This window comes from Petaurus breviceps, unplaced genomic scaffold (genome assembly GCF_028583685.1).
Source record: "Petaurus breviceps papuanus isolate PSGF00001 unplaced genomic scaffold, PetGlider_PUasm1.0 90702, whole genome shotgun sequence".
Lineage (NCBI taxonomy): Eukaryota > Metazoa > Chordata > Mammalia > Diprotodontia > Petauridae > Petaurus > Petaurus breviceps.
Window position 1 is genome coordinate 9,161,426 of NW_027187317.1, and position 26,923 is coordinate 9,188,348.

The following is a 26,923-nucleotide window of genomic DNA, read 5'->3' on the forward strand; positions in this document are numbered from 1 at the left end:
AAATAAGTACTCAAAGAATATGAACAGGTAATTTTCTGTTTTCTTTTTTTTTAAAGCAAGGGTTTCACTTTATTTTATTTTTTGCCTTTTTTGGAGGGCAATTGGGGTTAAGTGACTTGCCCAAGGTCACACGGCTAGTTTTTGTGTTAAGTGTCTGAGAACGGATTTGAACTCAAGTCCTCCTGACTCCAGGGCTGGTGCTCTATTCACTGTGCCACTTAGCCGCACCCAAACAGGTAATTTTCTAAGGCAGAATGCTAAGCTATCAACAACCACATGAAAATAAAATGCTCCAAATCACTAATAATTAGAGAAATGTAAATTAAAATTACTAGGTTCTATCAAATTGACAAAGAAGATAAAAGGAAAATGACAAATATTAGAGAGTCTGTGGGAAAACTAGCATATTAATGACATACTATTCACAAAACTCCAAATTAGTCCAGCCATTCTGGAAAACAATTTGGAATTATGCCCCCAAAGGCACTAAAACGTGAATACCCTTTGATCTGTTTATACCAGTAATAGTCCAATACCTCAAAGAGTTCAAAGAAAGAGGAAAAGAAACCATATGCACAAAAATATTTACAGCAGCTCTTTTCATAGTAGCAAAAAACTGGAAACTTTGGGGGTGCCTGCCCTGTGGGGAACTGCTAAATAAATGAAACAGAATATTATTGCACCATAAGAAATGATAAAATTAATCGTTTCAGAGGAAACTGAGAAAATTTTAATGAATTGATACGTAGTGAAGTAAACAGAACTAGAACAGCATATAGATAATAATAATAATAAAGAAACAATAATGAAACATAATTTAAAAGATTTTAGGATTTTAATCATTGCAATGATCATGAACCATGATTCCAGATGGCTGAAGATGAAGCATGCTACTCACTTCTTGCCAGAGGGGTGGTGAACTTAAATTGCAGAATGAAACATATTTTTGGCCATATGGGAATTTATCTTGCTGGACTATGAATTTTTATAGGGTTATTCTTTCTTTTTTTCATTGTTCAATAAAACAGTATTATGGGAACTAGGAAGGAAAAGATAATAAATGCTTGTAAAACAAATAAATAAATAAGTGCCTTTGGAGAACTGAGAATTAAGATTTTCATTTTGGTATGTGAGTAAGGAAGGCTGAAGGGAAAGTGGCATTTGAGCTGGCTTTAAAGAATTTTTAGGAATTCAACAGAGAAGGAAGGCATTCTAGACATAACAAAGGCCATGGAAATCAGGAGTCACAGAGAGTAGAGCAGTTTAATTGGAGTGGAGAGTATGTGAAGGAGAATAAGATGAGATAGGACTGGAAAGGTAAGGTGACACTGGATTGTGAAGAGCCTTGAATGTCAGGCAGAAGAATTTAAACTTTAATTGGAAAATAATGGGCAATCATTTTTGTATAAATGAATAACATTATCAGATGTAAGTATAACAAATTATTTTGGCAATGTAAATGAAGGACAGATTGGAAAGAGGATGGTAATGAAGGTAAAAAAAAGCTGTCACAAAGCTATTGCAAAAGTACAAGGGAATGATAATAAGCGTTTGCACTAAAGTGATGAAAATGAGAATGGACTGGAGGGAATGAATTTGTGAGATATTTCAGAGTTGGAATTTCTTGGATTATGAGAGCTGAAGGAGAAAAAAGGGTCAAAGATAACCCCAAGGTCATAAACATGAAAAAAAGGGTTGAGTGATGGCGTCAAAGATAGAAATGCTGCAAACAGAAGGAGGAGAAGACTTAGGAGGAAAGATAATATATTTTGTTTTGAATATCTTCAGTTTGAAGTAGTGGTGAGACATTCAGTTGGATATTTGAAGCCAGATGAAACAGCAGATATGAAGCTCAGAAAAGATGTGATAGAGATTTGGAAATTGTGTGACAGACCCTTGGGGTACGCCTACATTAAGAGATCTGGAAGGAACTGAGTATCCAGAGAAGGAGAAAGAGAAGAAACAGAGAAGTAAGAAGCAAACAAAAACATAAATGTGTCTCCGAAGTGTAGGAGTCAATATTTCCAAAAGGAAATGGTTAACTTGGTCAAAGGCAGCTGTGTGCTAGACTCAGCTTCTACTTGGATTGAATTTATTTTTCAGGATGAGCATTTGGGTAATCAGTAAATGCAATCAGGCTTGATTTATTGTTTTTGTGCTTGTCTAGACTTAAGAAAGTGACTGAGAAAATGTTAGACCAGATGAAACTTAAAAGTGTGTTTTACGTGCATTCCCCCACTAGAGAGATGTTTGTTAAACATTTACTAGCACACCCCTGTTAAGGCAGAGAGAAGTCAAGTAGAATTCAGCAATCAGAAGGTCACTGGTAATCACTGAGAGAACAATTTCAGTAATGTAGAGGGAAGAATCAGAACTTAAATGTTAGAAGACAAATAAAGAAATAGAGATGCTGCATATAGCCAACTTTTCCAGAGACCAAGTAGTAAAGAGGAATGTAATGAGAAGATGGTATCTGAAATGTATTAGAAAAATTCAAAGAAAGCTTAAAAAAATTTCTTCAACTTAGGGAGACCTAAGCATGTTAGTAGATAATTTGGAAGGAACAAGGGCAGGGGGGAGGTTTTGAAGATATTCAGGAGAGAGAAGGGATGAGTGAGGGATAAAATGAGAAGGGACTAGAATAAGGGAGCAGCAGGGTAGCACAATGGATAGAGTGCTAAGCCTGGAGTCAGGAAGATTCATCTTCCTAAGTTCAAATCTAGGCTCAGATGCTTACTAGATGTGTGACCCTGAGCAAGTCACTTCACCCAATTTGCCTCAGTTTCCTCATCTGTAAAATGAGGCAGAGAGGGAAATGGCAAACCACTCAATTATCTGCCAAGAAAACCCCAAATGGAGTCACAAAGAATTGGATGCAACTGAACAATAACAAGAATCAGGATTTGCCTGTCTTCAAGCTCTCTATCATCTGGCCACAAAGACCTATTTTGCCCTTACTTGAATACTATACTCCATCTCCCATAGCCATACCTTTGCATGTCTATCCCTCATGTCTGGAATTCTCTCTCTCCTCACCCTTACCTCTTAGTTCCTTTGGCTTCCTTCAAGACTCAGTTCAAATCCTGCCTTCTGTAAGTGGTCTTTCTTTCTCCACTGGCTGGTAGTGCCTTCTCCAAAATGAGGTTACTCCTATGTATCTGGTAAGTACTTAGTTATTTATATGTGGTCTCCCCTTATAGAATTAGAGCAGTAAGGGAAGGGACAGTTCTTACCTTTCTTTGTATTTCTAGCATGCTTAATAACTGTTTTAAATTGACTGGGTGATTACTTCAATCTATACTTTGCAACCCTGGAGCAGGATCAAATCATTGGACTGTGAGGATGAAGATTCACAGGTCTGGAATGGCAGTAGGTGTGTGGGTGTTGGGGTGGGGTGGATGAGGTACACAAGATTCTAGGGTAGTAGCAACATTAATAGTAAGCAAGTAAAGCTGTGGTAGGGGAGAGTAGAGCTCAGATAGGAGACTAGGGATGGGTCAAGAAACTGGAAGTCCTAATTAGAATAAAGAATAGGCTTAATGTAATAAATAGTTGGTGAGATGGAAAAATAGAAAATTGTGATTAGATAATGATCATGGGATATTTGCTGTTTCTCCTTCCCCACTACCACCCAAAGTATAAGAGATGTGTGAGGGCTCCAACCATCATTTTAATCTCATAAGGTCCAGATTTGCCCAAGATCGTAGATTTAGGCAATGGAAGGGCCAGGCCTAGAACTATAGTGAGGGCTTCTTTTCCCTGTCATACTGCTTTACTTTAATATCACCTCTAAAAGATTTAGGGAAATACTCTTCCTGTGCCAGGCCCAAGGGTGGAGCAATTATGTGGTACCACATGATCAGGAAGAATGATACATTCCATTTATGTTTCTATTTATATGCATTTTTTATAAGCTGGGGGGGGGGGGGTCGTCAAGGAGACTAGATCCTTGATGCTCTAAGACCAACCTGGCCGAAAGCCACTAAGCATGCTTAGGATGCAAGGGTCCCTTGCTTTTTCCTAGATGCTCTCTTCGGTGTCAGATGCTCCTGGAAGCTTGTGCGTGGGTTGGCAGTACAGAGGGTCCCCTTAAGGGGGGTGTATTTGGTCTCTCCCAGAGGGTTTGGTCAAGCCCCTCCTGTAGCTCCGCCCCTCAGGGACGGAGGTGGGCTTTTCTTGCCTGCGCTCCTGCTGCAATGTTCTTCCAACGGACTAGCTAGGGCATTTTTCCCGTTTCCATTCTCAAGCTTCTGACTCTTTGATGGTAGTTCACCTCGACCTCTTCTCATTATCTCCACCCTCCCTTCCCCCTTCTCAAAGCAAAATATTTAGAAGTCCCTGGACATCTACCGGCCCTGCAACAGGAGCTCCAGCAGCCCTACATTCCACGGATTCCTGCTCTGTGACGTCCCCAAGGACGGAGCTCCGAGAGCTGAGCGGGGCTGCTTCGGCTAGGGAGCTCCAGCTTCGTGTTCCAAACACACGCATAAAGACACACACACACACACACACACACACACACACAGGCGCGCGCACAGAACAGCAAAAGCCTACACCCTTGGGATTCCTCTTCGGGCCACATTCCATTCCGTCCCCCATCAAGAGCCCCTTCCCTCCCTTCCTCCTCCCGGCACCCGAGCGCCTCAGAGCCCAGTCGCGTTGGGGGGTGGGGGCGCCGCTGCCCCCCGCGCCTGCTTCGTCTCCTCTCCCCAGAGCGGCCCCTTTCCTCCCTCCCCTCTCTCTTGCTTGTATTTCCTGCGGCTCTTGCTTAGCCCACGAAAGTCAGTGCAAACTTTTCCCTGCCCGGAGTGCAACGTGAGCAGATCTTGGGGCAGGTTGCCGTAACTTTTTATTTTTGCCTCCGCCCCGCCGTCCCCTCTTCCAACCTTCAGTTCTCCTGGGAGAGCAAACACAAAGTAGCTGCTAGCGGGCCCTCCTTCTCCCTCCCACCTCACCCCGTCCTCTTGGGCCTTAAGCTTTGGAATCTCCTGGCCACGGAACAAAACCCACACTGGATGACTAGGTTTCTCTTCTCACTCTCTTTACCCCTTTCCTCCTCCTGTCCTTCCCTTCCCTTTCCTTCCTGGACTCTCCTCGCTTGATCGGAGCGGAAACCTCCCTCCCCTTTCTCCTCCTCCTCCAACTACTTCCCCCCTCCCCTTCCCAAATCAGCCACTGTAATAAATTCCTTGGGGAATTGGAGCTTCTGCCGCCGCCGACCTTTTCGTGGGGACCCGGGACCTCTGTCCGGGGGGGACGTGTAAGCAGGTAAGTGTGGGGGTACGTAACACACACACACACACACACATCCTGTTGGCCAAGGCATGGAGCTCCGGCGTCTGTGCCTTTTCTTGGAGCCCCAGAGGGGCTCTGGGAGGCCGGTTTTCAGCTCCACCGCTGCTTGCAGATGACTTTGGCAAACACTTGGAGAGCGAACTTGCGTTCTAGCCGGCCACGGACCAGACTGACGGACTGACGGACGCCGCCGCTGGTGCAGGAGTTGGCTGGCTAGAGGAATTACTCTCGTAGTGAAGGCGCAGAGCTTGCCTGGTGAGGGTTGGAGGTCGCTATGGGTCTGATTAGCCGAAGCCTCCTTCAATTCCTTTGAGTTTTTTTTTGGGGGGGAAGGGTTGCCTCTTGAAGATATCCACGTTGTTGGGGGAGGGGGGTAAATAAGGGATTTAGAACGTTCTCTTCCTCTGAGGGAAGGCAGACTCCTCTGGTGTGACACCCCGCTGCTTAGCCCACTACGGGGGAGCCCGGTGGATAGAGAAGTTTCTTCCTGCCCCTCACTAGGCCCCATGTTTGCCAACAGCTCTTTTGGGCCCCGTAGCCCATATCTTTGAAATTTGTGTCGAACCAAATTTTTTTCTGTCCCACTCCTTCTCTTCCAAAAACCCCACACACAAACTGATTGAGGTTTAACAACTCCTTCCTCATTGGAAAAGTTTTTAGGGGGACACTTTGCAAGAAGCTTACCATCGTTTTACCTGGAGGGAGCAGAAAGGTAAAATGTACTGTCCATCCAGTTTTCTGCCCCTTTTTCTGTTTGCTCCCTGTAAGGTGAGAACTCAAGAAAGGAGCATGGCATTCTTGTTTGCCTTCAAGTAGAGACATCTTCAAGTTCTGCAACCAAGGGCTTTTGTAACAGGGATCTTTGACAGTGTGTTACTTTTTCCTCTTTTGATTAGTTTGAAAAAGAAATGGTGGTTCTTACCCCTCAACTTTCAGATTAAAAAAAAACACCTAGGACAGAATAAATCAGGATCTAGTGACCACAGGAAAATTCAGTCAAGTAGGGTCCGAGTTAAAGGTTGGAGGTCAGTAGTAATCTTTTTCTAGAATGGTAGAAATGAGGTAGGGCACACACAGATTTGAATCAAACCTGAGAGAAGGGACTTTTATACCCATATGTCCTCAGGTGTGGAGAACCCTACCACTTAGGGCTCTAGGTTGTCAAGGTTGTGAATAGTTGAACTGTTCCAAGTTTCATTTGGGTCACTTTTTCTTAGAGCGGTGAAGTGGCAGGTTCTAGTAGCAGTAGGGACTTTGCTACTGCTTATCCATTTTAGGAGTAAAACCAGCCCCTTGCTTATTTTGTGTAAGCAGTATAGAGATCAAAGAAAGTCGGAAATGTACAACTTGTGCCTTTGTGGTGCCTTGGTGAGAGTGAGTGCTTGTCAGTAAAGCTCATTCTCTTATAAATCACTCGGAAATGCTATGGTTATTGCTACAGCACAGTTATAAGAGCCACTTTCTTTTTCCTGCAACTTTATTGGGGATGGATTGATACATGTGGAAGTTCAACAGAATATGACAGCTTTTTATGCTCTAGCTTGATAATATACTGTATAAGGTCCCTAATTTAGAAGCTTGTTATGGTATACATAGTGCAGGCGTCAACTTGTAGCCTGTTTTTAAATGAGCGGCTCTTTGTAGGGCTGATATCATATGTCACCATTATAATGTATATATACACTCATATTTACATACACTACTTTATATGCATTCCACAAGAGAGGGTGGGAAGAGGGGTGGAGTTAAGAGATTTGGGCAGGGCCATTGAGCTGGTAATCCCATGGAATTAGGGATTGAACCCTGTTCTTTTTGACTGTCAATCTAGTGCCCTTTCCTGTATAACATGCTGCTTTTATTAATAGCACTACTATGATTAGTGCCTTAGTCTTTTGTATGGTGGTTGTGCCATGTTAGTGTCTGTGATTTTATTTCAATGCATCAGGCATCTGACTGGGAAAAATGTGTGGTTATTTCTTTTAAATGACCACTTGTGTTCATCTTTGCCTCTCCACCTAATGGGGAAGATTCTCCTTGAAGGTAAGGTGTATGATGTTCCCAGGAGGAGTGGTAGGTGAAGACAAGTCTTTCCAGCCAGCTTTGCTTAAAGTAGACATTAAATTTAGACAGACATTTCAGTTTCAGGCAGCAGCATGTAAATGAGCCAAGAATGGAAGAGCCTTTCAGTACACCAAAAAGAAATCAGAAGTTTCAAGTGTCATAAAGACTCTTTTATGGGGCGGCTAGGTGGCGCCGTGAGTAAAGTGCTGCTGGCCCCGGAATCAGGAGGACCCGAGTTTGGTTCTGGCCTCAGACACTTAACACCCACACAAAAAAAACTAGCTGTGTAACCTTGGGCAAGTTACCCCCAATTGCCCTCCAAAAGGCAAAAAAAAAAAAAAAAGACTTTTATTTACTTTGAATTGTAGGGTGAGGGTGAGATACTGAGATGATTTCTTCTTATATCCTTATTTACTTATTGGGATCTAAGTCTTTTTGAATAGGAATAAAGATATTCAGCTGAACATCCAGGAGCTGGTTGTTTAGCTTATGGACTACCTGTGAAGCCTTCTGTTTCTTTTTGGTCTGGACCAGTAATTTCTTTGGTTTAGGGAACTCCTGGTGAGAAAGCTCCCTTTGCCTCTGCACAACAGTCTTGCTTCTCCACCCAGTGCTCCCAGGCATTGAGAGATGAAGTAATTTATTCAAGGTCACACAGCATGTATTTGTTGGTGGTGGATCCTGAGCCCAGGTCTTCCTGGTTGCAAGGCTTGCTTTCTATTCATGACACTACCTGCTTCTCCCTTGTTTCTTTTCTTCATCCGCGTCCTACCCTATTATTTTAGTTTTGTCTGTAGGTACTCAACAAATAAAATGAATGCCAGAGCTTTTTGTTCAGTCGTGTCCAATTCTTCATGACCCCATCTGGGGTTTTCTTGGCAGAGATACTGGAGTGGGTTGCCATTTCCTTCTGCAGCTCATTTTACAGATTAGGAAACTAAGGCAAACAGAGTGAAGCAACTTGCCAGAGTCACATAGTTAGGAAGTGTCTGAGGCCAGAACTCAGGTCTTCCTGACTCCTGTACAGAGTGCCACGGAGTCAAGATTTACCTTCCTGAGTTAAAATTTGGTCTCAGACACTTCCTAGCTATGTGACCCTGAGCAAGCCACTTCACTCTGTTTGCCTCAGTTTCTTCTTCTGTAAAATGACCTGGAGAGGGAAATGGCAGTACCTTTGCCAGGAAAACCCCAAACAGAGGCACTAAGAGTTGTACATTACTGAAAAATGAATGAATAACGAACTTCCTGACATGAAGTCCTATTCAGGTGTCACCTGGATGTAACAAGAGACAGGACAAAACTCTTAGTCAATTAAGTATCATGCTGCTAGTCAGGATGAGGAAGATTTTGGTGAAAAGGAGGTTAAAATGAATGATTAAATGAAGTTTTGTGAATTACCGGCAAATGTTGCTTATCTGTGCCTTACCCAGGGCTGTATTGATTCTCTGTTGGACTTACTGCTTCTTTATCAACTTTATCCAAACTCATGCAGAGTATGACTCTGGGAGGGCTCCTTATGTTTTTGAGAATCGGTTATTGTTACAGAAACATTTTTGTGGTTGATTCCTTATTAGGACAATGTTCACATACATGCCACATACACATGCAGTCTGTTTTTTACTGTTTAGTCTATTTGCCCCAAGCTGTATAGGACATGGCAGTTAAGAGATTTTGGCGGGGGTAAAGTCACTTAAAAGCCAAAATATAGCTTCTGGGAAGAAAGGCAGAAAGAAAGAGCACACATTTTTCTGTGTGTGCATCTCTTACTAGTGACCAAACATGTGATTTGTGCTGATGTAAAAGTCCCTCATGCCTCTGAGTAATGATATTTAGAGGAAAATTTCAGTTTTGGCTTTTGGGAATGCATCTTCAGACCTTTAAAACTGAGACCTGAGTGACGGAAACGTTCATGGAAGGGTCTTTTTTGGAGACGTGGTTTCTTTCGTGTCCACATGAACCATGGTATTTATCGTCTAACACAACTCAATGCTGACCCACCCACCCCACAGGTACTTCGTACTTCAGTGATGCTTTTCATCTGAGAAGCTGAGAAGTATTTGATAAACATTAACTCAGTGATCTTCGTACCTACCTCCTGGCAGGAGAGGATGTAAGAAGGAGTTCTTTGCAGACCTGAACAATGTCATAGGGCAGATAGGTATGTGTTCTTGATGTGGAAAGGAGGGTTCCAGCAAGACTCTAGTTACAGATCTCTGGGATCAGAAGGAGGTCAGAATCTCAAGTGCAGGTACCACTTTGAAGTGGTCAAAGGGAGAAAAACTTCGAAAATGTGTGTTTGGCTTTGTTGGGTAGCAGAGGTTAAGAAAATAGCATCTTCTTCCTCTCCTTCATCCCTTACCTTTCACTTAATTCTTCATGTATGCCTATATAAGAATCTTCCTAACTGCTTTTCTGGTACTTGCTATCAAATTACTTTTTGTAATAACAGTTCTTTATATTTATATCACATTCTAAAATGCTTAAAGCACTTTCATATTTATTCTCAGAAAGCCTATGGCGTGATAACACATGGGCATTAATGCCTATAGTACCTATGTGTGTTATCCTCCTCCCTACTTTCTTTTAATAGGTGAAGAAATTAAGACTCACCAGTGTTGAATGGCTTGCCTAAAGTCTGACAGCTAATAAGTGATAAAACCAGGACTAGAACCCAAGGCTTGCCTCTTGCTTCAGTGCTATTTCTCAACAACATATTGCCTAGGTATACAGACAGCATTGATTTGTAATGTACTTATTTTGGGGGTGTGGTGGAGTGGAGGAGATGGTTAAATGTCAAAATTATATTGTCAATGGCATGCTAATGTATTTTTTAAAATTTTCCTTTTTTTTTTCTAGTAATTAGCAGGGCTCGTTGACTTGGTTTTGTCACATTGTCATCCAAAGAACTCTACTACGCTACCTTTAAAATTGTTCTCAAGAAGAAAAGACCAGGGTTATTATTATTACTCTTGGCTAAGTCTTGATGGTGATGTTAGAATTTTATATCTGTGTGAGTTAGTGTAATTAGAGCATACCATGCGCCCTAGTCAACTAGCTTTACATGGAGAACCTCTCTTCTCAATCTATACATCTAGTAAACCAGTCAGCCATCATATATATATTGGTCACTCCAGAGATCTGGAGAGAATGTAAAGGATGGTTTAATGTAAGCTCTTTAATAATGGAAAAGCAAGTCAAAGTCTAAATGGATGCCCAGGCACAGTTGTAATATCTTGGATGGTTGAATTAAGTTGGTATTGTTAATAAACACCATTGTTTAAAGTTGGAGCTCAGCACAGAGGACTCCATAGAGTCGAGTCTACATTAGAGGTTCCCAAACTTATTTGGCTTACTACCCCCTTTAAAAAAAGTTACTCAGTGCTGCTTTTTTTAACCCCTTAATGGTTTTTAAAAATTTACATAATTTCAAAAAATATGAAATATGTACTTTTAAAAAATGACACCTTAAATTTAATAATTTATTGTAAATTTGTGTTTTTTTCCTGTGTTGAAATTTTGATGACACAATATTGCATTGTGTAACCACATAGTATCATACTGTAAACTAGTCATTACATGCACATATTCCTGCCCATGCATGCTGGACATCCTGACAATGTATGATACACTTGCTTCTTTTTTTTTTTCCTTTTTGGAGGGGGGAGGGCAGGGCAATTGGGGGTAAGTGACTTGCCCAAAGTCACACGACTAGTAAGTGTTAAATGTGTGAAGCCGGATTTGAACTCAGGTCCTCGTGACTCTAGGGCTCTATTCACTGCACCACCTAGAACCAACACTTGCTTCTTAAGACCTGTTGTCAGACTTGACCACTGATCAGTTATATTTATAACCATTATAACTTGTGTTTTGTGTGTTTATTTGGAAAATAATGCAATCACTACAGCTTTAACTCAATTACACAATAGATGAAACATGTATGAATGGTTTTTCAAAATTTTCTTCTTTTCTCTTCTTTCCTTATACTTTCACTGCCCTCTGATTTTTATTCAACGCCCTTGAGTTGCACCTAAGACTACTACTGCCCCCCTGGATTGTTCCAGCACCTCCAGGGGGCAATGTTGCCCACTTTGGGAACCTATAATACCATCATACTTCTCTCAGTGATGTCATACCCATTGATGGGCATTATCAAAGTTGTCAAACCATCTGTGTGTATTGCATAGCTAACCAACAGCCTAGTTTTCTTAAGTCTTGAAGTGGATGAACAGAAAACACTCAAAAACTTTGTTTTCTTCTGTTATTTTATTGTATTTGGGAATTTAGCTTAGGAATCTTACCTCTTTTTCTCTGGTGGGCCATGGTAGAAATTCTTCTTTTTTGCTGAGGAGGCTTGGAGAACACTTTTGATTGTCTGAGAGATGAGAATAGTTCCTGGCTCATTTAAGACCTCCCAAGCACTGAAGGAGTTACTGAGTGCCATGCATAACATTTATCAGAGCCAAACCTGGTTTAGAATTTGGTTCTTAGTAGGAGTGAAATGAACTAGAAAAACCTCATGGCTGCTGATAACTATACATGTCTGGAATATCCACATCGGATGTCCTTGTCATTCATTACCCATGTCATCTTGGTTTGTCTGAGAAAAGACTTGACATGTAGAAGCCATCTCCTGAAGTCAATGATAGTATGCTTTCTAATAAAAACCATACTTTACTGAGAAACTCCCAAAGTTTCAGAGACTTTTCTGGGCTTTACAAACTTAGGTCTTAGGAAATGAAAGGCGCCAGCCATTAGAGACCCATTGCAAAGACAAGGTTTAAGAAATAGGGACATTTGGCAGCAGGGACACAAAACCAGTCTCTGCAGGTTTGGTCAGATCTTTGAAGACTATTTTGTTTAAGTACCTTGCTTGCCCTCTTATATCTTGTTTTGTAAAAGAGACTAAGACAAAATTTCCGCATTTTTATTTTCAAGGCCAGCCATTGGGTAACTAGGATAGGTTTAAAAACCAAAAAAGACAGTAATCATGACACACCTCTCAACTGAGGCAGACTAGCAGGTATTTCCATAAAGAGACCTTCCCAATTGGAAACAGTTTGCAGTATTGCTGCAGGGGTATTTTGTAAAGCAAGTTTAATTCTTATGGGTAGACAGAATTTAAATGTAATAGAAATGTAAGGGTGTAGAAAGCTCTACCCAGTCTGAGGTATGTCCAAGACCTTTCTGCTTTGTTTAAGAAGGGTGTCATGGTTTAACATGATTGTGCATGTACGACCTATATCAGATTGCATGCTGTCTTAGAGAGGGGGGAGAGAAGGGAGGAAGAAAAATTTAGAACTCATAATCTCACAAAAATTTTGTTGAAAACTATCTTTACATGTACTTGGAAAAATAATACTATTAAGTGGGGGTAAAATTATTCAATAAAAAAAGAATTGTGTCATGGGTAATTCAACTTGATTTTTCATCATGCAGAGTTCTCTCATTTTGTCAACAAATCAAGCTGTCATATACACAGCAACTTGATTTTTGTCACCTGTGTTATACTGTAAAGTACATTATTGATTCTGTGTACCTTTTTCATTTCCAAAATAAATGAGATGACAATAAAATTATTAGACACGAACATTTATTTGATATGGCAGAAAGCAGATTTTGGGGACCTTGCCCCGTTAGTTATTACAGACACAGAAGGAGGGGTTGGAAATAGTATTTGAAACTTTGTAGCTGCACTGATAGTTTTATTCGTGGTCCGGGATTTATTTTCCAGACTTTCTTTTGCATTGCTTACTTTGCTCCTGTTTGATTTCTTATAGTGACATTTCATAGACATTCTTTCTTCTGGCTTGTCCTATGGGATCAGTTGGCATTTTTGGTTTTTCTTGGGTTTGACTTCAGCATTATGATAAATCTGGGCCAAGAGTACTAATTTTTGACAGGAGGTTGTCCTCTTAGTGTTTTCAGAAGTAGTTGATTTAGGATGGAGAAGCAATATATCCTTTCTTAGAAGGGGTTGCTGAGTTTATTTTTGCAGCAAATGTATCCAACTACAGGGCTGTAATAGCCATAATGAAGGAGGATTATGCGGTATTATGTTTTATGGAGGGTGTGCTGGGCTGTTACCAGGGTCAGCTGTGACAGCTAGAGCTGGCAATTAGGTTTCATTTAAGGCTCCATGTGGCAATTAACTTTGGCTTCTGCCAGGGAAATCCTGTGATCTATTAGGCATAATTTTTTCATTATACATTTGGTAAAATGTCCTTTAAATGATGAAGGTAACCATTTGTTAGATTTAAGCCTATCTCCAAATTATCATTTGAAAACTGGAAGTGACTTTTTTGATTACCTGCATTTAAATCCATAGATTATACTAACATTATGGGTGGAATGTGTGTTTTAATTGAAAGAATTTTTACAAGGTCACACAAATTCATTGGTATAGACATAATAATGGTTTAAATTAGTCGTGGAATATCATACAATTATGTGGTTTTACAAAAAATGTGTAATTGAAGTTATTTATATAATGGAAATTATACAAGTAATTGAACTATGTTATCAAAATAGTTTTAATTATATTCTTTAAAAAATATTGGTTTATGTAAAATGAATCAAAGACTGAAAAAAGACGGTTGTGATTAGCATTGGTGTCACTAAAGAAAATTTTGCTGTTTCTCAATATGCAGCTTGTTCACTTAGGAACCAGACAGGCACAATGACATCTGAGATTTCCTTATTAGTGAGATGTAATTTAGACATTTTGCTTCTCCACCTATTGATGTATAGTGTCATTTTCATTGCTTAGGAGAATTTTTTTATTATCATCATTATGATGATAATTATTTTGGTCCAGACTTCTAAGTTTCAGGAGTATAGGGAATTTTTGGTGTGGAAACTCCCTCCACTGACACAGACCAGCAACATCTCAGCACTTTAAAGTTTTAAAAAGTTGCCAGAGACACTAAGAAGGTAAGTGATTTGTGCGAGCTCACACAGCTAGTATGTGACAGAGACCGAGTTGGAACCCAGGTATTTCTGATTCCAAAGCTGCCTACCTATCCACTCTTCTATGCAATCCTTTTGAAGAATTACAAGAAATTTTAAATTACAAGAAGTACAAAAATGTCTTGTTATTCCAATTAAGATGCCTTTATTTTGGAAAACTGAAAGTTGAACTAGCCCATTTTGGTACTTCAGTGACCTGTAATTTCATTAGTGCTGTTACTGCCTATGTTATTTCAGAATAGAATGCATCTCCTCTTTAACTTAGAAAATGGTCTAAAATGGTTTTGACTGAACAATTTATTACCCTGTGGCCAACCTGGTGTGGTAAACCTTCCTGAATTTAGATAGGCTGACCTTTTGTCAGACAGATACAGTGTAGGCCTATAGTCAGGAAGACTAATGTTCCTGAGTTCAAATTTGGCCTTAGACACTTACTAACTGTGTGACCATAGGAAAGTTACTTAACCCTATTTGCCTCAGTTTCCTCATTTGTAAAATGAGCTGGAGAAGGAAATGGCAAACCACTCCAGTATCTTAGCCAAGAAAGCACCAAATGGGGTCTTGAAGAGTCCTATATGACTGATGTATGTGTGTGTATACTTGTTTGTGTGTATTTTCTTGGGCCTGTACTTGAATCCTTGATAGGACTTGGTAGGACTCCTCTTGGTAGGACTTGGTAGGATCTTCAGACTTAAGTCTTCCAGAACTCAGGGTCACCTTCATACCATCAGAGCAGGGATTTAGTGGAGGGAAATAATACATCTAAGATGTATAATTTTTTATTCTGAATTTAATGAATAGCAAAAAAAAGAAAATATTTCCACATGTAAACTACTATAGAAAAAGAGGATTATATTTAAAAATCATGAATCTCTGCTGTATACAAGTTGATTTTTAAAAAAGTATATTAAATCCATCATGTTACTTTTTTTAAATTAAATTAAATTTTTAATTAAATTTTTATTTTTTAAATTAAATTTATTATGGTACTTTCAATGTTATCCTGTTTGTGTGTCCCTCTGAACTTACTTTTGTCCTCTTCTGTGTTATTTTTAAAAGGACAAAAATCATAAAAAAGAGGGGAGAAATCCATTCAACTCAAACCCTGCTCAGTGATACATAATGGAAACAAAATATGTAGAATAGAATTATGATGCTGGAAAGGTTCTTAGAGATTATCAATTTCAGCCCCCTCCTTTCATAAATGAAAAATAGTTTCCTAGCTGGTTAAGTAATTAAGCCTAAAGTTACATTGCTAATTGTGACAAGGCAGAATTTTTAATTAGTTTTCCATAAAACTGTCTCTGGGTTATCCATTCAGTTGCATTTTTCTCCTTCATAGGACACCCAGCCCTGTGTTAAGTCTTGTGGCTTATGAATTACATGCCATTAAGAATATATGGTTGTTGTTTTAGGACTTTATCTTAGTTCAAGTGATTTCATAGATGTGATCATCTTGAAACAACAACAAGAAAAACAAACTTACTCTTGCCAGGTACTGTGCAGAGAATGCTTGGGTAGACTGTCTTCTGAGTTGATTTGATAAAATTAAAAAAATAATAATTTATTGATCAATCTTCTAATTATGAATGTTTGTACTTTGCTTAGCTTGGATGGTTGACACAGCCCATTGCTGTGCCTGTACTGATCACCTTTTTCAATTAATTTGGAGCTGTCAGATCTTGTGGTCTACTGGTACGGTCTTCAGGAACCCCAGTCCTAATGAGGTAGTAAAGTAGGACTTTGTGAAGAAACTTATAATTTAATTAGATAAAAGTTAACCTTGGTAATAATAATTAAATAAATACATGCTCTATATGTTAAAACATGTACTGAAGCCTTGAATGAATGGATGCTTTTCTTCATTTCTAGGACAGAGAAAGATTTTAAAAAAGAACCAAAACCAAAAGCAAACACCAAAATCCTCATCTCAGGTACATGTTTAACAAATCAACTTCTAGTCTTCTGTTGTCATAGATGGCATTATGATTATGATGAGTGTTTCAAAACTCTTTGTGTCTGTTTTAAGCGATCAAAAACCTTAAAGACTTTTGGGATATCTTATATTCCAACAAAGGTCTGATCTTTTTAATATGTTTTCCCATCTTGTATGATTCATATTCTTGTCCTTCCATAAATCATTCATAGGAACATGGAGAGGGACTGAACCTATGATTTCATTAGTATAGAGAGTTCTCTGCCAGTAATATGTGGAGCTTTCTTTATTGATACAAGTCAGCAAAATATGATCCATAGCCTCTAGTCTTAGAGAAATTATTTTGAACAGAGGTATCTGTAGGTAAAGAGAGAAAGGATGACAGTCCAGGCATAGGAATCATTGTGAAGAAAGGCACCATGGCCAGGAAATATTTTGGGGCCAGTGAGCAGCCCTTTGACTGGAATTAAAGTTGGGCCAAGTGCAATATGTAATAAAACTGGGAAGGTAGAGTGTGCAAGATGGTGTGGAGGATCTTGGATGGTAAGAAAGGTATTGGCACAGCACTTGAGAGGCAGGCAGAAATTGCAGCAGTTTCTTGAACAAAGGAATTAGGGAGATCATTTTGGCAATGATCAGGGGGGTGGATGGTGACTGAGAGAGTGAAGGTGGCTGTGACTTGTCAAGAAGCTATGGCAGTGATAATGCAGCTGTTGAAGTGATAGCCTAGTGATAATGGGGGGGGGCAGTGGGAACAGAGAGGAAGGGCAGATATGGGAGACGTTGCAGACTTGTTATTGATAGGGCTTGGTAATTGGATATGAGAAGTGAGAGAAGGAAGAATCAAAGATAATCTCAAGATTTACGCATGGGAAGCTAGATAAATAGTATTGCTGTCAGCAGAAATGGTAAAATCAGGAGAAGATAGAGGTTGAGGTGGAAATGGTGGACAGAACTCAGAAACTTAAAACTATTTAGTTTTGATTTTTAACAATGTTCTGTTTTGATACAGTGGACACTCCCTAAACAAATACCCCACACAAAATATATTCCCTTTCATGTTGCTTTTTCACTTTTGTAACAAGTTTCCCAGTTGTTAACAGGAAGGATGTGTTTTAATTTTGATAGCATGCTATCAACATTGTATTTAGTTGGAATTTTGTTCCCTCTTAGGGTTGACTTGATTTTTGTCACTGTTAGTCATTATGCATTTTCTTTGTAGATCTGATTTCTTAGCTTTATCTTTAACTTCATAAGTCTTCTGCTGCTTCTCTGATTTTTTTCACCTTTGTCATAACATTATATTACATTTATATATACCATAGTTGTTTTTCCTTAATCATTGGGCACAGTTTGTTTCTAGCTTTTTATTATTATAGATAATGTTGCTATGGATATTTTGTACATAAGAATCTTTTCTTGCTTTGCTATACCTCTTTTGGGAATATAGAGCCAATAGTGGGATCTCAGGGCTAAAGAATATAATATGGTAAATTTTCTTGCAAAATTCCAAATTCATTTCCAGGATGGTTGACCCAATTCATACAGTTCCCTTAGCAATGAGTTATGACTCTTTTCTCCTAGTTCCTCTAAACAATGAATTCTTCTCTTTTCATTTAAAAATTATCTTTGTTAATTTGATGGATTCAAAATGAGACCTCAGGGTTGCTTTAAAGCCTTGGGAATTTTAGTGTCTGGCCAAACAGTAGTAAATACACATTCTGAGGGTATAGTTGCATACTGTGATAATCAATAATAAAAATGGTTCTGAGTCACTGAGATAAGATTAAATTCTCTTCTGTGTTGCTGCACTGAAAAAAGCAGGGACTCAGCACATGGTAGAGAGATTTGCATCTAAGATGGTTGTAATGAGGGTAAATTTTTTTTGCTGCTTTAAAAAGACAAACCTTCAGCTACATGGGAAATTCAGTTCTCTAGAATGGCAAATTATCTAAGTACTTTGGTTGTGTGGTTTTGCTGTAGAAAGGTTTTCAGTAATCAAGGTTGAAGTAACAGGGCTCCATTTAACCAGAATGTCTAATTTATTTACCTAACCTTGTTTTTACAAATTGGTAATGTTATCAGGTAATGTTGTATCTTCTAGCTAGATGCAATATGGTGCAATGCAAAGAACATTGACTTTGGGCAGAGGGCCTTATATCATAACTTTACTCTGTTACATGATGTATTACTTTGGTCAAGTCCCTAATCTCTCTAGACTTCAGTTTCTTCATCTGTAAAATGAAGAAGTTGGTCTAGATGACCTTCAAGATCACTTCTACTATGATCCTATGATCAGTGTTTTATCTTTCTTATTCTCCTATAAAACTCAAGCTTAAGCTTTATGAGACAACTCATCTAAACTTTGTGTCTCTTCTAACTCCTACCTAGAACAGGACTGTATACTCAACTTTAAAGTGCTAGTTGATTAAGTGAATATTTAGTTTGGGATTTTGCTGTATGCCATGATGCAACAGGGTTCAGGTAGAGTGAAATTGTGAGGTTCAATGGAGAATGTGAAGTCAGAAAGACCTAGGGTTCAACTCTTGCTTTGACATAGAAGTACCAGTTGTGCGACCTTGAGCATGTCATTTAATCTCTTGGTGCCCTCAGCAATTCTGTAAGATTGTTAGTTATGTATGAGTTGCAGATCTACCTGTGTGAAGGTATTTTTTACCTATAGGGAGTTCCTCACATTAACCTGTCTATTTTGTTCTCTGTTCTGAAGCTTTATACTTGTTAGCATTTTCTGTCTTAGATTTCAAGTTCTTGAAGAACTTGAAGAAATATGCTTTTATTTATGTAATTCTTTGTATTTTTAGCGTAGTGACATTCTAATTAATAGCATAGTGACAACTGATTAATAAATTCCTTTTGATGATGGGGAAGACCTAAGTTTCATAGCTTTACAAAATGAGAAGGTAATTTGTGTTCATTTTCTTTCTATATTTGAACCAACATGTTAGAAATCCTTAATGTCTTTAAGCTCTGATTCTATGTTGACTGAAATGTAAAGTGAAAGAAAAGTCAACAGAGTACTTCAAGCCACATGCTAGCCCTTCCTTTTCCTTAGCAAGTTAAAAAAAGACAAAAAAGGTTGCAATTTTTAAAGTTGCTTAGTTTAGCTTAAAAAAACTACAACAACAAGATTCCTGTTTTTGAGAGAATATATAGCACTTATATTCAGAAATTAACATTTGGAATCCCCTACAAAGGAATAGAGCAGTGATCTCAAAGAACAAATTCTCACTGTCATTCTTTCCCCCTTAATGTGGCATGGGGGAAAGAGATAGTTCTGGAAAACTTGGCCTTGCTGCTTATTCTTAATTACCTGTGTGATTTTGCAAGCGATATTATCTCCTTGGGCCCCTTTTTCTCATCTCCAAAATAAGAAGGTTGAGCTAAAAGAATGATCTTCTCTATTCTATAGGCAGCAATTAAGTGGTTTGTCCAAAGTTATCTGGTTAATGAATAATGGCATTGTCTTGTTTCAAGTTTATTGCTCATTCCACTGCACCACATTCCCTTTCAGTAAGGACACACACACACACACACACACACACACATACACACATACACACACAGAGCATGTTGGCGGTGGGACTTGGGGAGGGAGGAATTCTTTTGCTCACTTCTTCCTCCTGGTATGTATCAGTGCTCTAAGAGTGGTAATAGTTTTTACAGTTGCCTTGAGCTTTGAAGTTCAGAGCCATTGATCTTTAGGGTTCACTATGGCATATCATACCAGAGTGCTACAGACCTTGAAGTCCCTATGCCTAGTGATGCCCCAAACTGAGGACTGAAGCGATGGCATTGGTTGATGTCTTTTCTGGTTGCTTCTAAGTTTGATGGATTTCAGATTACTCTGAAGTAATTCTTGGAGAGCCCTGCTCTTGCTATCTCTAGACATAAAGCTTGGGTTGCACTGGGAGACTTCGTCTTATTTGCTTGTCATAATGCTGACTTTGCTAATGGGCCCCCTTTCCTTTTACTGTGGGCATCTAGCTGACTTTATGTAGTTTTGGGATAGGTAAAATCACTGAAGTTTCGCATTGGATTAAAAAAAACAAAACATTATTTTGTTTCTTGCCATCTTAAAGTTTTTGCCAGAGAAGGCATATGGAAACTGGGCTGCCTATCGCCATTCAGGATGCCATCTTTGCAGGAATTCTGGAAGGTGACATTTTAGATTAAACCCTGGAACATTGAATCTTCTATGTGAGATCCATAATGATTTAAGAGTTTAGGTTGACTATTCACATAGAGAAAAAGCAAGTGGAAAAAAAAATGTTTATTGTCTAAACTAGTGATGTCAGACTCAAATAGAAATACGTTCCTGGGGGCTGCATGACTTAGAGAGCCATACATTAACATTATCTATGTTGTATTGTGTTTTTATTTATTTTGCTAAATATTTCCCAGTTACTTTTTTTAAAATTCATTTTTAAAATTTTGAGTGCAAAATTCTTTCCCTCCATCTAGCCCCTCTACCACACCCAGTGAAAAAGCAAGTAATATGATGCCTGACATACATGTAAAGGCATACAAAATGTATTTCCATATTAGCCATGTTACAAAAGAAGAAAGAAAAAGAAAGTGGGAAAATATGTTTCAATCTGTACTCAGAGTTCATCAGGTCTCACTCTGGAGGTAGATGGCATTTTTCATCATGAGTCTTTTGGAATTTTTATGGACCACTCTATTGATCAGAGTAGCTAAGTCTTTCACAATTGAACATTGCTATAATATTGCTGTTACTGTGTACAATGTTCTCTTGGTTCTTCTTACTTAAGTTAGTATCAGTTCATATAAGTCTTCTCAAATTTTTCTAAACACATCTTCCTCTTCACTTCTTATAGCATAGTATTATTCTATCGCAGTCATAACTACAACTTGTTTAGCCATTCCCCAATTGATGGGAATCACTTCAATTTCCAATTCTTTATCACCAGAGAATGAATTGCTATAAATACTTTTGTACATATAAATCCTTTCCCTTTTTCTTTGATTTCTTTGGGATACAGACCTAGTAGTGGTATTGCTTGGTCAAAGGATAGGAACAGTTTTATAGCCCTTTGGGCATAGTTCCAAATAATTCTTCAGAATGGTTAGATAAATTCACAACTCCACCAGCTGTTTATTAGTGTATTTATTTTTCCACATACTCTTCAGCATTTGTCATTTTCCTTTTCTGTCATCTTCACAATCTAATAGGTGTGATCTGGTACCTCAGTTATTTTAATTTGAATTTCTCTAATTTTTAGTGATTTAGAGTGTGTGACAATTGATAACTTCGATTTCTTCTTCTGAAAACTGCCTGTTCATATCCTTTGACCATTTATAATGGGGGAATGGCCCTTATTTTTTTATAAATTTGACTCAGTTCCCTATATATTTGAGAAATGAGACTTTTATCTAAGAAACTTGCTGTAAAATTCCCCCTTCCCCCCCATTTCCCACTCTCTTTCTAATTTTGGTTGCATTAGTTTTATTTATACAAAACTTTTCAGATTTCATGTAATCAACATTATCAATTTTACCTTTTGTTATCATTTCTATCTTATTTGGTGATAAACTCTTCCCTTACCCATAGATATAACACATGATTTTTTCCATGTTCCCCTGATTTGTTTATGATATCACCTTTTATGTCGAAATTACATAACCGTTTTGACCTTATCTTGGTATACCATATGAGATGTTGGTTTATGCCTAGTTTCTGCAAGACTGCCTTCCAGGTTTCCCAGCAGTTTTTGTCAGACAGTAATTTCTTGCCCACCAAACTTGGACCTTAGGGTTTAGCAAGCATTAGATTACTGTGGTCATTGTCTCTGTAAATTGGCTACCTAATATATTACACCAATCAGCCACTCTATTTCTTAGCCTGTATCAGATTGTTTTGATGATTGCTTTGTAACAAACACACTTTGAAATCTGATACTGCTAGATTGCCTTTCTTCACAGTTTTTTTTGTTGATACCCCTGATATTCTTGACCTTTTCCCAATTATATTTTAACCTGATTCCAGTGTCACTCAAGAGTTTTGCTCTCATGAGTTTTTTAGGCCGCAAGTTTGACACCTCTGATCCAAACTATGACGTATGTTGTTCAATGGACAACCCTTAGAACTGATTTATCAATATACTTGTCTGTGATAGTGTGGGAGGACAATGAATGAACTGGGCCTAGAATTGAGGAGAGGGGCCTGGATTGCTTTAGGGATAGTGCATGGTTGTTTATTAAATTTGCCTTGTCCTAGGGCAGCTAGGTGGCAACGCAGTGAATAGAGTACCGGCCCTGGAGTCAGGAGGACCTGAATTCAAATTTGGACTCAGACACTTAAAACTTACTAGCCGTGTGACCTTGGGCAAGTCACTTAACCCTAGTTGCCCTCCAAACACACACACACACACACACACACACACACACACACACACACATTAAATAAATAAATAAATTTGCCTTGTCCTACTACATATAAAATTCCCTCTGCATCAATAGTATTTTAAGAGCTCCAGCACAGTCTTTGTCAAGGAAAGGCAGTTTAATTAGGTATAACTTCTAAGGGTTCTCTGTTCTGCTTCCTTCACTGACCCTTTTATTACTATTGGCAAGATACTTCATCGATGAATCACTAGGAAGAAAAAGGGGAGGCATGTAAGGAGACTAATGTGAATGTACAAAGACCTTCATGATGAGATCAAAACTGAAAAGAATAGAAAGGTGGGGGAACTTAGGGGCACATTACTGAAGATGAATACAAAAGAATCGCATGTATCTTTAAGATTAGCTTCAGGAACACTAAAGCTCAGAATCAGCTGAGACTTGAAAAAAATGCAAAGGACAATAAAGATGGCTTTAAAAAAGCTATATTTAAACAAGAAACTCAAGGAAGAGTAAGGCCTGATGCTTGGGGCAGATGGTGTTAATATTAGACAAGAGAAAACTTCTGTCTCTTCTATGAAAGGGAATTATTTTCAAATTGGAGAGAGTAAAACAACTAAGTTACAAAAAGAAGGATTTAAATGCCAGGATTGATGAAAAAATAAGAGAACCTAAATTCTCTTCATGATAACAATATTAATAGCTAGCATTTCTGTAGTACTTTTAAGGTTTGCAAAGCATTTTTATATGTTAGCTCATTTGATCCTTATAAAAACTCTGAGATAAGTTTATTGTTATTCCCATTTTACAGATGGGGAAAGTGAAACAGAAGTTAAGTGATGTTCCCAGGGTCATACAGCTAAGTAAGTGTTTGAAGAAGTATTTGAACTCAGGTCTTTTTGACTCCAAATAGAGAGCTCCCTCTACTGCACCACCTAATATCCTAAGGTCATAAAAGAATTTGCAGATTAAATTCATGAACTATGGACTAGAAGAAAATAGATGGATTTGTAGCTTCTAGAATGAAAGTGGAGGTGGCAGGAAGAATAAACAGAATGGAGTAATAGAAAGAGTGCTGGGGGCAATTAGGTGGTGCAATGAACAGAGCACTGGCCTTGGAGTCAGGACCTGAGTTCAAATGTGGTCTCAGACACTTGGCACACTTCCTAGCTGTGTAACCCTGGGCAAGTCATTTAACCCCAATTGCCTTCCCTTCCCCCCTCAAAAAAAACCTCCAAAAATAAAAAAAAAGTACTTAATTTGGATTTAGGAAATCCTGGATTTGGCTTCTAGAGTCACCTTAAACTGACTCAAGAGATTGGATCATTAAATTTTCAGGGGGAGCATTTATATTTTGGAAATTTGACAAATTGGGGTTTGATTTTTTGTTTTGTTGATTGTCTAGACTTAAAATGATGGAGAAAGTGCTAATTATAGAGATTAAATTTAAAAGTGTGTTGTGAGTGCTTCCTCCTCCCCCCCCCAGCTATATTTAAACAATTACCAGCAAAGTAACCCTCCCCCTACTCCCCACCCCTTTCTGGCCAAGGTACTTATTTTTTAGCCTTGCTTATCCTCATCTGTAATATGGGCATGATAGCACCTACCTCCAAGGGTTAATAGGATATAATGGAATTATGCTTTGTAAACCTTAATGTGACAGATAAGGTAAGCTCTCTATTATTCAAGTATTATGTAGGCTTATAGGATTTGGAATTGGAAGCATTCTTAGAGACCTTCAAGTTTCCCCATTTCACAGATTAGGTAAGTATTTCATAGATGTCATGTAGAAAATGGATTAAATATATAATTTGTTCTAGAGAACTGAAGTAAGGTCACTGGGTGATCTTTATATAGAAGCAGATTTTGGCTTTTGGAAGATTTTTGTGATGATTAGAGTTATCCAAAAGTGGAATGATTTCTCTTATAAGGTAATGTGTTTTCTGTCACTGGATTGTTCAAGCAAAGACTGGGTGACTTATTTTTTATGGACAGCATGACATAAGTGTATTTTGGCATTAGGTAGAAGTTTGAAGTAGATGACCTCTCAGATCCTTTTCAACCCTTTTGTAAAATTAAACTACTAATACTCACTCTTCATAGAGAAATTGGGGGTATAAATTAGTTCATACATATTAACTGACCAGATTTATTAAGTACCTGCTAGGTAATAGACCATTCTAGGTGCTCAGGATGGAAAGATTGTGAAGATAAAAGAAAAAAAGGCACAAAAATAAAAGGAAACAAAGATACAAAGGAAACCGATAAAAACAAACAGTCCACAACTCTCAAAGACTTTACATTCTAGTGGGGTAAAACAGCACATTATTATAATAAATTTAGAGTATATGAAATCAGAAAGGACATTCCCGGTCTTTCCATCCTTTCTTCTCCAGCAGATTATCCCCTACATCACCAACTCTTAGTTATTTTCATTCAATCTCTCCCTGTCTACAGGCTGCTTTCCTACTGCTTACAACATGCCTCTCTCTTCCATCCTCAAAAACCCCTTGCTTGATCTCTCCACCCTTACTAGCTGTTGTCCCATATCTCTTCTCCCTTTTGTGGGTAAACTCCTTAAGATCTTCTATAGTTGATGTCTCCACCTCCTTTCCTCTCAGTCTCTTCTTAGCTCTCTATAATTTGGATCTCTATAATCATTCAACTGAACTATTCTTTCTAAAATTACTAATGTGCTTTTATTGCCAAATCTGGTGACTTTTTCCTCAATCCTCATCCTTCTTGATCTTTCTGCAGCCTTTGGCACTGTCAGTCCCCCTCTTATCCTTGATAATATCTTCTTCCTAGGGTTCCCAGACAGGGCTGTTTCCTGGTTCTCCTCTTACCTGTTTGACCAGTCCTTCTTAGTCTCCTCTGTGGAATCTTTTTCCAGACCATGTTGGCTAGTGGTGAGTATCCTCCAAGGCTTTTTCCTGCGCTGTCTTCTCTTTTCTCATTGTACTGTTTTGTTTGGTCATCTCATCCACTCCCATGGATTCAATTATCAATTAACATTCCTATTCCTCTCAATTATCATTCAATTATCTCTATGTTGATAATTCTCAGATCATTTATCCAGCTCTAACTTCTCTCCTAACCTTCAGATTTGGCTCTCCAGTTGCCTATTGGACATCTCAAACTGGATGTACTGTAGACCTCTTAAACTCAATGTGGCCAAAGCTGAACTCATTATTTTTCCTCCAAAACTTCTTCCAAACTTCCCTATTAGGGTCAAGAGTACCACTGCCCTTCTGGTTCTGCAGGCTTGCAATGTAGGTGTCATCCTCAACTCCTTACTCTCACCCCAATCTCTTGCCAAGACCTGTTGTTTTTACCTTTGTAACATCTCTAAAATATGCCTCCTTTTCTCTTCTGACAATGTCACTACTCTGGTGCAGGCACTCATCTTCTTATTGTAATAACCTTCTGGTTGATCTTCTTCACCACAGATTTCTTCCTCCTCTAGTCATTCCTCTCCTCAGCTGTCCCACTGGTTTTCAAGTGCAGATCTGACTATGTCACCTCCTATTCAGTAAACTCCAATGGCTCTCTATGACCTCCCAGGATTGAATATAAAATTCTCTTTGGTGTTCAAATCCTGTCATAAACTGTTTCCCCCTGCCCTACCTTTCCAATTTTCTTATATCTTATACCTTCTCTCCCTCCCACACACTCTGATACCTTGTGACATTGACTTCCATGCAGGCCCTCACACAACACACTCTATCTTTGAACTCCACACTTTTTCACTGGCTGCAATTCCTACCTGGAATATTCTTCTTCCTCATCTCTTGTTTCTGGCTTCCTTCAAGTTGCAGCTAAAATATTAACTTACAAGGAAGCGTTTCCTGATTTTCCTTAATGCTAGTGTTTTCTTTCTGTTATCTCTGTTCACTTTATCCTGTATATAGCTTGTTTACACATTGTTTATGTTTTGTCTCCTATCGTAGACTGTGACTTCCTTGAGATCAGGGATTTTTTTTGGGGGGCGGGGGGTTGTATCAGCAATGCCATATTCACAATGCCTATAGAGATTACAAATATGCTGATATAATTATCCATCACAAAATACATCAGGTTTGCCATTTGGGGAAATAAACTAGAAAATTTATTAAGATACCAAAAGACTGAGTCCCAAAACCAGAAAGTGAAAGCCATCAGAGTAGTTATGACATTGGCACAGGTAGATAAAGTAGAAAGCACCCACATTCTCAAGCCTTTAAAACAGAACAGGCTACCTCAGGCAAAGGTCCTCCTCTCCCCACTCACAGCAACCACCCA

The 26,923-nt window shown here is 38.7% G+C and overlaps 1 protein-coding gene across 5 annotated transcripts in view; it reads left to right on the forward strand.

Annotated features, from left to right (window-relative positions):
* The first annotated feature begins 4,200 nt into the window (after positions 1–4,200).
* Positions 4,201–26,923, forward strand: part of PTPN14 (protein tyrosine phosphatase non-receptor type 14) — a 267,307-nt gene continuing 244,584 nt past the window's right edge. For 3 of the 5 annotated variants that reach the window (XM_069066058.1, XM_069066063.1, XM_069066064.1), the window contains exon 1: positions 4,201–5,268. The gene's annotated coding sequence lies outside the window, so the exon portion shown is untranslated. The other 2 variants (XM_069066059.1, XM_069066060.1) reach the window with 2 other exon arrangements.